Consider the following 13,602-nt stretch of genomic DNA (forward strand, 5'->3'; position numbering starts at 1 on the left):
AGCAACCTTTTTCAGACGAGGGCTGGTCCACCATCCCTCAGACCATGTGGTGGGCTGGACTATATTTTGGAAAAAAAATATGAACGAATTCCTATGCCCCACAAATAACCCAGAGATGCATTTTAAATAAAAGGACACATTCTACTCATGTGAAAACACGCTGATTCCTGGACCATCTGCAGGCCGGATTGAGAAGGTGATTGGGCCTCATCCGGCCCACGGGCCTTAGGTTGCCTACCCCTGCTCTAAAGCATACTGTTGTAAGTTAGGTCTTGGCTTTATCCTGTCTAAGCTGGACAAATTCTGACGCTTTGTTGCAGTACAGAGATTCTGCTCAATTGCTTGATTCAAATGAAAGAAAACAACAGCACAGGGCTACAGTACACTACAATACAAAATGTGGTACCAGGAGAGGCAAGAAAGGGGAAAAAAATAAGGTATATAATTTAAAAGAAAATAAGTGAAGTATTTTGGTTGAGATTCAAGTATTTTAATAAGCAATTTGCTGTAATTAAGTAAGGGTGAAATGGACAGAATGATATAGAGATTTGTTGTCCATTGTGAGATAAAGTTTTTTTTAAAGCCTTTAGTATTAGAAATCAGAGAGGAACACATGCTAGCTGAGAGCACTATACAGAAATTTTCACATAGACAAGAAATCTAAGGTGAAATCTACAAATATCTAATAAACGCTGTGAAAATGCTTTTTTAAAAAAAAGTTTTGAAAAATATTTTGAATTTGCTATAGCGCAACATTGCCATCTAGTTTCACATTTTTAAAAAAATAATTTTTATTAACCGACCAATCAAATCAAATCACATCACATAAATTCCGAATCACAAAGCCGAATTTTAAATTTTTGTTGGGGAGACCCATATTTCAAGTTCCGAAGGGGGATTCCGATCATCTTTTTGCTGCTGCGTTAATATCCACAAATATGTCCCAATAATGTTCATAATTCTATCCAGTCTTATCTTGCTGTTTCCACATCTCTTCTTGTTCGTATATTTTTCTATTTTTCTTTGTGATCTCTTCTGATAATCTCCTTAAGCAGGTAAACACCAATTATAATCCTGTGTGAATTTTTCCGTTCGTCCAATCATCATATCAAGATGGTTTCCATATATCATCACTTTCATAAATAACAGCACTCTTTCCATCATTAATCTCGCAAATCTGTTGCTCTTTAGTCCCTCTGAGGAGTCTCACCCACAATATAAAAACAGCTCTGTTCCTCCTCCCAGACTTAAGTCTTCTGACAGAACTTGCCAAAATGGCGACGGTATTTTTTGCTGCGTCATTCCAAAGCTCTTATGCTTTCCATGATCTTCTTAAAACATGCTTTGGTTAGAAAATTATCTCCGCACAGTCTTAAATCCACAGCTTAAGTCATTTAAACGGCATTTCTGACTTGTGACTTGTGGGGGGGGGGATTCTTGGTTAATCGCATAGAGAAAAGAAAGGAAAGTTTCCCCCCCTCCCCCATCCAGTCGCGTTGCCGAACATACCGAGCCTTGGTGTGTCTTCTCATGATTTATTCTTGTTCCTCCGACCCGTCTTGTTTATCAGAGATCTCTTCAGTTAGCAGTCTTTACTCCCCCTCTTCCTAGAAATATGTGCATTAGCTTCCTCCTAATTGTTTCTTTTAAAGTTGCTGCAGCTAGAGGCGCGAATCAGAGACAGTGTCCAGGAGCGCCGAGATCCGCACAAGGGCGTTCTGCCTAGTGCCCCCATCCCCACAAATTCGGGGATGGTATAGGGCACAGCAGGCAAGGGCGACCCCCCCCCACACGCTTGGGGGGGGGGCTGGGAGGCTGTTTACTCCCATCACAGCCTCTTAATTACCTCGTGTGGGTCGGAGAGACGTTATTGTCAGCCATCTTCCGATGCGCCCCTAGTGGCCCCTGCCGTCTAGTTTCACATTTTATGGTTTTTACTCAGGGATTATAGATTTTGTTTTTATCTGTGGTTTGATTAAATAAAACAAAATTAAAAAGTAAATTGAGTTTAGTTCCCATTGACATTGACAAGATATAACTTAGCTTTGACTTAATTTTCACATTGATTTAAAATAGGATCTAAATAGGACTAGCGTACTGTGGGTCCTAAGAACAATGGGGCTCTCTCACCTCCTTCCCACTGAGCTCCTTGGACACTTAAAAGGCCACTCCTGAAAAACAGGGGAACCTTTGGAATAGTATTCACAGTAGCATGAGGGACTGCATCTGTGGGGATGGGAACTGGCAGAAATCTCCCCTAATCAGAAGTGCATTCCACTCAAGCAAGTTTTCCATTGGATCAATAATTATAGTACTGTGTTGACACAAAGGAGATTGGAATCTTTTACTATAATCATCAATGTTTTTCTTTTGAAACATTGTGAATTTAGTTTGTTCCTCAAAGATACAAAATGACCAGAAATCTGCAAAACAGTTGGCTTCCTTTTTTCTTTTCTTTTTTGGTCTCTCTCATCCTGAGTTTTAGATTCGCGGCTATGTGTTTGTGGTGGAAACTGAATCTTACATTTGTGGAAGGAACTTGGACAGGCAAAGTCAACTCTTTGTCTTCCTTCTCTTATTAGAATCTGAATGACTTTCAGTGCTGCAATTAAGGTCTTTTTTGAGGTAGCTGTTTAAATATTTATTAGCATTGGAGTATTGGGTTTTCTAAATAACTCTTAAGGCATTTGCATGCACACACACAAAACTGTTGACAATTCTGTAGTGGAATAGACTAATTCATTTTTATTTATTTTTTTGGGACTCAGTCAAGTGTGATTGGCTTAGTTACTGAGGAATTTATTTTAGGGAAAAGTCAGTGTCAACTGAAAAATGGTTCCATTCTGAAAAGACAAAAATTCCCTTACTTGTGAAAATGTGTCTTGGCAGCCAATTTGACTTCTGATACAAGATTTAACACTTCTCTTGAAACATGAATATTTGCCATGGCAACAGCAACATTGTGCACCACATGTTGAAGATTTGTTTTCTGTGCTCCCTGGTTAGCTTTGGCAGCATGGACTTTTGGTAACTGCCCCTTGCACAGTTCCTTAATTTACCTCTGCTCAAGAGTCGATGCCTTGTCCTGCAGAAGTCAGCGTTCAGATTGCAGAAGAATGCCGTGCATTTTTTAAAATGGATACATTACCGATATCTGTGGCTAGTAGGCTATTTTGTGCCTGTTACGTTTAAACAACTTCAGCAGAGGGCCTGGTTTACATGCTTGCCCTCTAAATGTCAATGGCAGAAGACCTTGACCTCCGGGCTGAGAGGTAACGTGCCTCTGACTACCTGTGCTGAAGAACAATGGCAGAAGAGAGCTATTACACACATGTCCTGCTTGAAGCATCTGGTCGGCCACCATAAGAAATAGGATGCTGGACTAGAAAAATCGGTAGGGTACTTATTCTATTACAGTGGTACCTCAGGTTGCATACGCTTCAGGTTACATACGCTTCGGGTTACAGACTCCGCTAACCCAGAAATAGTGCTTCAGATTAAGAACTTTGCTTCAGGATGAGAACAGAAATTGTGCTCCGGCGGCGCGGCGGCAGCAGGAGGCCCCATTAGCTAAAGTGGTGCTTCAGGTTAAGAACAGTTTCAGGTTAAGTACGGACCTCCGGAACGAATTAAGTACTTAACCCGAGGTACCACTGTATTATATTCCCCAAAACATTGATAATAAAAAGCTCAGAATGCAACCTTTTCAGAAATATGAGTTGTGTAGCAGGTTTTCTCTTTTGGAGACCTTTTATGCCAAGTCTTCATTCTTATTTTCAAGCTCCAAAGGAATTCAGAGAGGTATTTGGGTTGAGAAGCTGAAAGGAACAGGCCTGTGCTGTCTGGGGCTGATGGGAATCGTAGTTCAAAACATCTGGAGGGCAGCAGCTTAGCAAAGAATGATCTAAGCTCTTTTCTGATCTTATCTAAACCATCTGATGAATAGTTTCAGTTCACTCTCAGCAGTGCATCTACCTAGATTAGACCAAATCGGCATATGATAGTCCTCACTTTACAGAAAAGTAACCTGCAATCCACCTGCTCCTAATCTGTAATATTGTGTGTGTGAGAGTGAGAGAAATTATGACACAGTGGTGACAATAGAACACTCAGGTAATTTAAAGTTATAATAGTAACCAGTGATAGTAGAATCTGGTTACTGTTATAATCAGTATATAATTTTTACACAAATACTTTATATTTTGGCTGTGGAATTTTCCAGGTTTTCAAACAGAGTGTGGACTTCTCAAAAGTGGCATTCTTGTTTCCATTTTGCAGTAACATGAAGCAGTTCAATGCTGGATTTTATCCTGTTGAAATACTATCTATTTAAATTCATTTTAACCTATCTATGTATTAAATTGAATATCCTATTGAGATTTCAATTATGCATGAATATGGTACACTTGTTTGTTACTAAGGTGACTAATGTGTCAAGGTTATGTTGATGCTGTACCATTAAAAATGAAATAATAATACAAAAAAGATGTTGACAAGCTGGAACGTGTGCAGAGGAAGGCAACCAAGATGTTCAGGGGTTTGGAAACTAAGCCTTATGAGGAGCGCTTGAAGGAGCTGAGTATGGTTAGCATGGAAAAGAGGAGATAAGATAGCCATCTTCAAATAACTGAAGAGCTGTTGCATGGAAGAAGGAGCATGCTTGTTTTCTCTTTCTCTGGAGGGTAGGACTCGAACCAATGGCTTCAAGTTGCAAGAAAGGAGATTTCGACTGAACATTGAGAAAAACTTTTTGACAGTAAGCTGTTCAGCTGTGGAACAGACACCCACAAGAAGTGGTGGACTCTCCTTCCTTGGAGGTTTAAAGCAGAGGTTGGATGGCCATCTGTCATGGATGCTTCAGCTGAGATTCCTGCAGTGCAGGGGGTTGGACTAGATGACCGTTGGAGGCCCTTCCAAGACTCTATGATTCCTTGAAAAATAAAGAATGTAATGCTGGCTAAAATCATTACATCCTATAGAATAAATAAAGTTTGGACAGCATCCTTCAGTTCAGATGTACTTCTGTGAAATTATCTGTTTCATAGCTTAAATCTAATGTTTTTGCATTGCACTGCAAATGTATCACTGGGAGGCTATTTTAAGATATATTTATTAAGGGAGTAGGTACAGTTAGACAAGTCATTGCGGCCCACGTTTTCTTCTTTGGCTTTTCCTTTTATGTTGTTTCAGTTGATTACTGAATGCAAGTTTCTAACTTTTACTGGGGTTTATTAGACCCATATTTTTATTGAGGCCAATAGTACAGAAAGTGATTTTAATAGGTGTAAATATGAACATATCAAAGGCTTGTGAGCTGATCTGTATATCAGAAAAAATAGCCTTCTTGCACCACTTTAGAAGGCTGATAGAAGATCACTTGTCTAAACGTTCTTCTTGTATAAACTCAGCTCCTTGTACATAGAAAACTTGATTCATTGGGGAAGATTGGCTAGCATTCTTTTCCACGTCATATTAATTTTACTCAGACGTAGGGGAACATTTAATCATGCAATCCTCTTCCTATATTCTTCAGCTGTACAGTCCCAGCAGAGTTCTGCCTCATGTTAAAAACCAAGGCCGGCCCTCCGCTAGAACTAGTTTGACATATAACTCTTCCTAGTAATAATAATGTTCAGCACTGCTGAAGATTTAGAGCAGGTTTGATGGCCACTAGCAATTAAGTTGTGTATGGTTGCGAACTCCTTTCCTGACAGAGCTCCCCTCACCTACATTACAGAGAAATAAATAGAATACTAAGCTATCAATGAGCAGTAATGCCACAACTGTTGTGTTTGTGTCCCTGTCATGCAGCCATTAAAAGGCACAGGAAGCTGTTTCCTACCTTTATGGGAACTTTGATGTTGGGCTGGTGAACTGTCCTCTTACAATGTCTGCATGAAGCAGATATTGTTGGTGGAAAGGTGCTCTGATAGAAAATTTTAGCAGAATAATTTCAGATAAAGCAATTAACCTTTTCCATTAAGCTAAGTAAGGAAGAGTATTGTGAGTGGGGAGGAAGCTGGAAGATATTTTATTAAGTTCTTATCCCCACATTTTTTTAAAAGTAAGTTCACATATTTCATGTCATATTTCATGTCATTCTGGACACTTGGCCCGTTTTTGCAAATCCGCTTCATTGAACAACCAAGCCATGGTAATTTGTGCCGTTATAACATCTGCATTGGCTACTGTGACACATGTGGATATGCTTTTGAAGCAGTCCTGTATTTAAGCTCTCGCTCATCTGTTAGCAATGGACAACAAGAAATTCCATGCTGGCGAGGTCATACAAGAGAGGAAGCAGGCTGGTGGAAGAGGGACCAAGCTCTCCGCTTGGTTTCTGTGCTTCTGTTTCTCCTTTGGTGCTCCTTCCCGCCTGCTCCCACCTCATAGCTGTTTGGATGTGTGCATGATTGTCCTGATCATGGCTGCAAATGCTCCAGTTCCCACATGCTGTGTGCCCAGTAACTATTGGGGAAATCACCTTCTATAATTGATTCAAGAGAACACACTGGATGTAGTTGCACACTAAACAGTAAGCATAACATGTGGTTTGGCCCTCCATCAATAGGCAGGGCAGAATGTTTAAATAAATAAACAAGTAAAATGAAAGCTCTTTTTTAATTTGAGATGTAGTCATTAGTCTAAAAATGTAATTCAAGATTTAACATCTGAGTGATGTGCTGAGCTCGTTACATTTCTGCCCTTGAAAATACAGTGGCTGTCAATGATAATGGCTGATATTAAGCTACGTTTTGAACTCCCTTCCATTTTTTATCCAGACACCATCTCTATTATGGTAAAATATGGTAGACTTCATCATAAGCATTACGGAAATCAGGATACATTATGTCCACAGCATTCCTGTGATGCACCAATCTTGTAACACTATCAAAGAAGATAAGAGATCTGTCAGTTATAAGAAACCCATGCTTTAGTACCATTGGGTGCAACTCATCAGGCCTGGATATTTGAATTCATTTAGAGTAGCTAGGTGTTCTCTTACCACCTCTTTTCATATCATGGGCTGCAGCTCCCTCCTTGCATAGTTTATTCTGTTATCACCAGGTGGGCATCACTTTCCTTTTGCGTGAAGACCAAGGCAAAGTACGTGTTGAGCAATTCCACCTTTTCTCTGTCACCCAATAGCATTTCTCCTTGCTTGCTCTTTCTCTTGCTGTGAACTTATCCAAAGAAACCTTCTAAAATTAATTTTAACTTCTCTTGCAAACCTGAGCTCATTCTGAGCTCTGGCCTGCCTGACCTTCTCCCTGCAACTGTTGGTTACCTGTGTATACTCCTCCTTTGTAATTTCCCCTTTCCTTCATTTCTTATACATGACTAAATCTTAAATCGCAGATCATCTGTAAGCTTATGCAGACACTGGTTTCTTTAGGTGCTTCCTATAGTCTTGGCTTTCCCCAAAGAATCCTGGATACTGCCATTTGTTAAGGGTGCTGAGAGTTGTTAGGCCCCTATTTCCTTCCCAAAGCTAAAATTGTGTAGGCAGAGGCTTATATTATATCATTCATTTTATATATATTGTGGGAGATTGAATTGCCATAGGAAGAAGAAGTTTTAGACTTGATATCCCACCTTTCACTCCCCTTAAGGAGTCTCAAAGCGGCTAACAATCTCCTTTCCCTTCCTCCTCCGCAACAAACTCTCTGTGGGATAGGGATGGATGAGATTTGGATTCCAAACTTACGGGAAGAATAAGGAATCTGGAAGAAATAATTTTTAATAAAGACTGGGGGAAATTATTGAATATTTGAAAATTTATTGTAAGCAACTTAAAACATTAGCAGAGTTAATGTAAAACGAGCAGTAAAGATAACTTAAGGAAATTTTAGAGAAAATAAATAAATAAGGAATTAATCTGGATATGCAGCAATAAATATAAAATGGAATGAACCACAGATTGGGGGGGGGGGGAGTTGATTTGAAGTTATTTTCGGTTTTGTTAATTTGTATGATTTGTTGTAAAATGGGAAAATAATAAATAAACTTATTATTAAAAGTAATAAAAAAGAGAGATGGATTCCAAAGCATTTATATACTACAACGTCTGTGTAAGGGATGAAGTGGTGAATTCAGGCTCATATTTTTTTGTGAATAACCAAATCCCAAATGCTTCCCATATTCTTCAATTTGCTTTTAGTCTGTAATGGACATCTTTTTATTTACCACAAATGACATGCTCTCTTTGATCATTACTTTAAAATACAGCTAATATGAAATAAGAAGGGTGGGTCCTTTTCATTTTTTGGTTTGCAGCACAAGGTACTGCTTAGTGTCACATCCCAATCTCATCCCCAGACAAGTGGTTTGTCCAAAGTTACAACACCTCCCACTACGAGAAAAAAGGAGCCCAAAAGCAACCAAGCACACAATTACATGATGAAAAACAATAAAATGTACCTTCTAACACATACCTCCAGTGATTGTATGACTTTATTATAAAAATTAAATGTAATTGCATTTCCAGGCCTTGCATGAAAAACACCTTACAGAGAAAAGTCTTTGTTTAACTTCAGATTTCCAAAAGGAGCAGCTCACTTGCTGCATAGCAGCCATATCTTAAATGGGATTTGAGAAGTTTCAGTCAGAATAATTGAAAGCCATGGCTCTGAAACATATGAAATAAGTTATTGGAGATGTCTTGAACTTGTACCCGTCTCTTGTTTTCCTAACAAAGAATACTGGGTGAAGCATGGTTGTGGACACATGAAAAGAGAGGCAGTGCAGAAGGAGATACCTTTAGGCAGGGGGCGCAGCTGTGGATCTTACTACGTGCACTGTGACAGGAAGCAGGTGCTTCAATGTGTTCACTTACTCTTGGTGTCCAGGTGGGATTTTTTTTTTGAGCTGCCTCCCCATCTTCAGTGGTGAGATGTGAAAGTTATCTATGAATCAGAACCTATGCATTTCATTAGTGATGAGGGTGGGAAGAGAAGACGGGCAAGTTCTCCTTTTGACATGATAAAACAGTGTGGCAAGCAGCTAAGGTCCTTGTGATTCCTGTTGTCTGTGCATCTCGTACAGCCTGAAGCTTATTTGAATGAAGAGATAAGCTTGTAAGAACAGTGGGCTGAAAATGTCCATCACCACATTTGTTGGCAGGGCCGGATTTAGGTTTGATGAGGCCCTAAGCTACTGAAGGTAATGGGGCCCTTTATATGTCTAGCTGTCCTTTGGCAACAACAAATTGTTGCTGTTTTTTTTTTGTTGAAGAGTCGGACACGACTAAATGACTAAACAACAACAACAACAAATAGGTATCTAAAGCCATTTGCACATGTTGCAATGTAACCAGTCCACACAGAATGTAGGAACCCTATATATAGAAATGAGCAAACCAGTGATATTTTTAGGGAGCAGGCTAGCAGGCAGGGCCCATTACTTACATCATAGGAGCCTATACAACACAAAACACTGTTGCTGTATGTAGGTTTTATTTTGTTTTTATCTTACATTTTGGAGATGTACAAAAAGTTGAAAGCTTTGTCAGTGCTTCTAGTGGTGGCAAACAGACAAAATGTGTGAGTTTAGCCACTGATCTGTTCCCCGAAAGGAACACTTCTCATAATCTCTGTTGCCTTTTGAAGTGGTGGCTTTCAGTCTTTCTTTTCTTTCTTTTTTAAGAGGAAGAAAAAAGACTTGATTCTTTCCTCTGCCACCTCATACTGTAACTGCTGTGGTAAGTCTCCTTTCTTAACAACATTTTAAAGAAATAGATGCTCCCCACTGACTATCAAAAATGTTCCAGGCCAGCTTTCCCTCAGCCACTGAAAACACCAGAAAATCCTGAAGTGAAAACTGCAGCCCAGAACTAACTTACTAGCCATCACCACAGTATCTTAAATAGATTGGAAATGAGTATATTGATACTTGAAAATGAGAAGGGAAGATGCACAGGCCTAGAAGAGATTCTGATGCCCAGAAGAAGGAAACTACTAAATATGTATGGTGTGAAAATATAGACGTGAAGTTTTCAGGGAAAGAATTTGTATATGACTCACGTGGGAGGTGGGGAAAAGGCAGATTCTGTATATAACTGTGGAAAGGGAGAAGAATGACAGGATTGTACTAGTATCCAGGATTTGTTGTTAAATAAAATAATATGCTTATTTGAATGGGGTATTACTCTGTAGCAGGAAAGATTGTGGATAGCATTCTACCATTCTTTCATGCTAAAGATCTGTATTTCATTCCCAAATTAAGAGACTAAGTATTACCACAATACTTTGCTTCCCCTTGTGTTCGTTTTCAATCCGCATTTCCTGTTACCAAGCCGGATCGCTTAATCTCACACTTATCCTTAACTTGCTTTTTATCCTTATCCTTTGCAATTGATATGTTCCTCTTCAATTGACCTCTCCCCAAGTTCTCCTCAACTGCTTTTTTTCCTGAAGCATACAGCTTTGGATATGATCCATAGTGAATTGCTTACTCTGCAACCAAATGCAGAATTAAACAGATTTATTCTCCTTCATATGAAAAACTCAGGATTTTTAAAAAGAAAAATGCACTTTGGTTATTCAAACGTCTAAAATGTGTGGGGCTACAGAGTAAAAAAATATTAAATAGTTAGTGTTTTTCACCTTCAAAGATGTAACTAGTAATAATTTGTTGGCGTTCAATAGGAATTCATTTATTCATTTAGTTTATATAAATATTTACAGGTGCTTTTTGACCCCACATGGGCCTCCAAAGCAAGCCAGAGAACACAATAAGAACAATTAAAAATAAAATAACCAATTAAAATTTAATCAAATTATTCAGTTATGTGAATTAGATATACAAGCCCAGAAACAGAAGCTAAAAAAGAATATTTTCATTTTAATAGTGCTTCTCAATCTCTCTTACTTTAGTGTGCCTTCTAAGGAATGGGAACTAGGCGCAACTATGTTACAGCACAATATTATGCATGACTAGTCAGAAGCAATGAATTTAATTAGGGTTCCCCTTACATATGTGGATATAGGACTGTACACTTACCTGGGAGTTAGCGTCATTCAAAACTAATAGCTTATAAGTAAACATACACAACAGGGGTGGGAAACCCCTTTGGCTCTGTGGGGTCAGATCTTTTTCTGGTCCCACTGTGAGGCAAACCTTGACAGGTGGGTTGCCTCATCCACTTGTCGAAATACCTTGTGTGGGGTTCTGAAGCACCACATTGCCTGGCCTGTGCTTGTTGATTCCTTCCTGCTTGCAGCCAGTTCCTACAAAAGGCATCTTTATTTCTCCCCTCTCCATCAGCTCACAGGGAGGTGAGAAAGAAGTAAGCTACCAACGTAGAATTGCAGTCTATCCTCCTGCCCATCAGCTGATGTCACAAGTGACAGGTGAGCATGGTTGGGGGAAATGGCATCTCAGGCCAAATTTGATCCATGGCAAGCCCAGGTTCCCCACCCCTGATGTACAGGATTTTATTATTAGTCCATAGTGTTTTTGTGCATGACTGTATATACATATATGATCACATACATGATTTTCAAATTGCTGGCAAGCTTTTTTAAAAGAAGTAGTGGATAAATTTTATGGCAAATAGGTTGTAAGTGGACAGTGAATTGCAGGTATGTGTAGCAACATAGCTGCCGTTTCCCATTAATATATAAGTATTGCCAATGTTATTCAGTAGTTCCCAGCCATTCTAAGGCTGATTTTTGTTCTTCTGTTGTCTGGTAGAGTCCAGGAAAGGAGTAAAATTGGATTAGCATTGATAATGCATTAAACCAGCCTATTAATATCGACAAGCTGTCAGTGTTGTTATATTGCTATTGTAGTAACCTGAGTAAACTGGTAACATTTTTATACGGCCACATAGTAATCTCAAAATTATCAGGCCACAAAGGTGATCCTCATTTTGATCCTTCCATCTTCACCCAATTTCCTTCGTAATCTTACCACACTTACGGATTTGCTCCCATCCCACCATTTATTTATTTATTTAACCTTACTGACATTCCTCTCCACCCCACCCACACAAATCCCAAGGCAGCACTATCAGAATGTTTAATAGCAGTACTTAGCATTTATAAGCTGCTTTCAAAGTGCTTCACATATATTACCTCAGTGATTTTATAAAGCAGGTGTATATTGTATATCTATATTGTATATAGAGGATGGAGGCCAAGAGATGATAGCTTATTGGAGACTATTTAAGCTGCAATTCTGTATGCATTTTCCTGTGAGTAAGTCCTTTTCAACTCAACGGAGCTTACTTCTGAGTAGATGTGCCATAGGCAGGCTGGCATAATGAATTCATATACGAGGCAGGATTTGAACTGACGGCTTCCCAGCTATCAGCCATGTGGTAGGGCACAGTGGGGTTGGGTGGCGGTGATCCCGCTGGTGAATTTGCACTGCACTGACATTGCCACTGCCTGGACCATTTCGTCCCAGTATGCAGCAGCAACACAGGCAGCTGTGGAGGCCTGGTGAATGCCAACACTCCCACCTGCTATCTGTTACTATCCACGTCACTCAAAACCTACAAAAATTACCGGGCCCAAATTCTTCAGCTCAGTCCTGGTCAAAATAGATTTCTGTTTCTTTTGAGAACACTTCTCAAAGTTCCCCTGGGGGGTCCTTTCAATGGAAATTCCTAAGATCAACAGCTGACTTTTGCTGTGTTCTTCTCCTTAATTCTTTATCATCTGTTTGTCAAACTGATGGCCACTGAATTAAGAGGCGTCAAGTAGGTATTTTCTTCAGTGTTTTTCTCCAGTTTCCTTATGAAAATTGGTTGCAAATTGGAAATGAAAAAAGGGCTGCTTTTTCATAGCCAGAAAAGGCCATCAAAGTAAGGGATCACTTAATGCAAAAGAAATCTGTGCAAAGATTAGGAAGCCGCCTTATACTGAGTCAGATCATTGGTCCATCTACCTCAGGGCAGGGTTGGAGAATTATATAGTAGAAATGGTGCAAAAAATAAGGAAAGGTATAGCTATATGGTGCTGCAAGCAACCCTTCCTTGCACATTTTAACAAGCATTTTTAGAAAAACGTTAGATGAAGATTAAGCGATGTCCTATCATTCGAATAAACCTGCTCACTGGAGCTAAAGATATTCGTTAAATGGTGTAAAAGCTATGAATTATGTAATGATGATTACTATGATCAACAATCACAGATAAGTTGAATGCTGTGCAGTTGGTTTTTATTAATGATTATTATGTGTGTGGGTTTTTGTTTAGATTTTTAACTCACCCTGTCTTAAGGTGGGTCAGAGCTGGAAACTGCATATTATAATATTTAATCAGGGGAAATATAAATATAAGATTTAAATCCATCTGTATCTCTCTCTCTCTCTCTCTCTCTCTCTCACACACACACACACACACACATCTATCATCTATCTATCTATCTATCTATCTATCATCTATCTATCTATCTATGATCTATCTATCTATCTATCTATCTATCTATCTATCTATCTATTCTATTCTATTCTATTCTATTCTATTCTATTCTATCTATCTACCATCTATTTAAACATTTAAAGAGGATGGTTGTCACCCACTACATATAAGCATAATTAGTTTATATGTGTTTTGTAGAGGGACCATATAGACAGGGCTTCCATTTTATCCCA

The 13,602-nt window shown here is 39.1% G+C and overlaps 1 protein-coding gene across 13 annotated transcripts in view; it reads left to right on the plus strand.

The window, feature by feature from the left end:
- The window catches only part of FOXP1 (forkhead box P1), a 513,657-nt gene that overhangs the window by 84,510 nt on the left and 415,545 nt on the right, over window positions 1–13,602 (plus strand). For 2 of the 13 annotated variants that reach the window (XM_081901947.1, XM_081901944.1), the window contains exon 4: window positions 11,266–11,351. The exons of the other annotated variants lie outside the window; for them this stretch is intronic. The gene's annotated coding sequence lies outside the window, so the exon portion shown is untranslated. The remainder of the gene's footprint in view (window positions 1–11,265; window positions 11,352–13,602) is intronic. 13 annotated transcript variants of the gene reach the window in all.

This window comes from Podarcis melisellensis, assembly GCF_964234715.1.
Source record: "Podarcis melisellensis genome assembly, chromosome: 2".
Classification (NCBI taxonomy): domain Eukaryota; kingdom Metazoa; phylum Chordata; class Lepidosauria; order Squamata; family Lacertidae; genus Podarcis; species Podarcis melisellensis.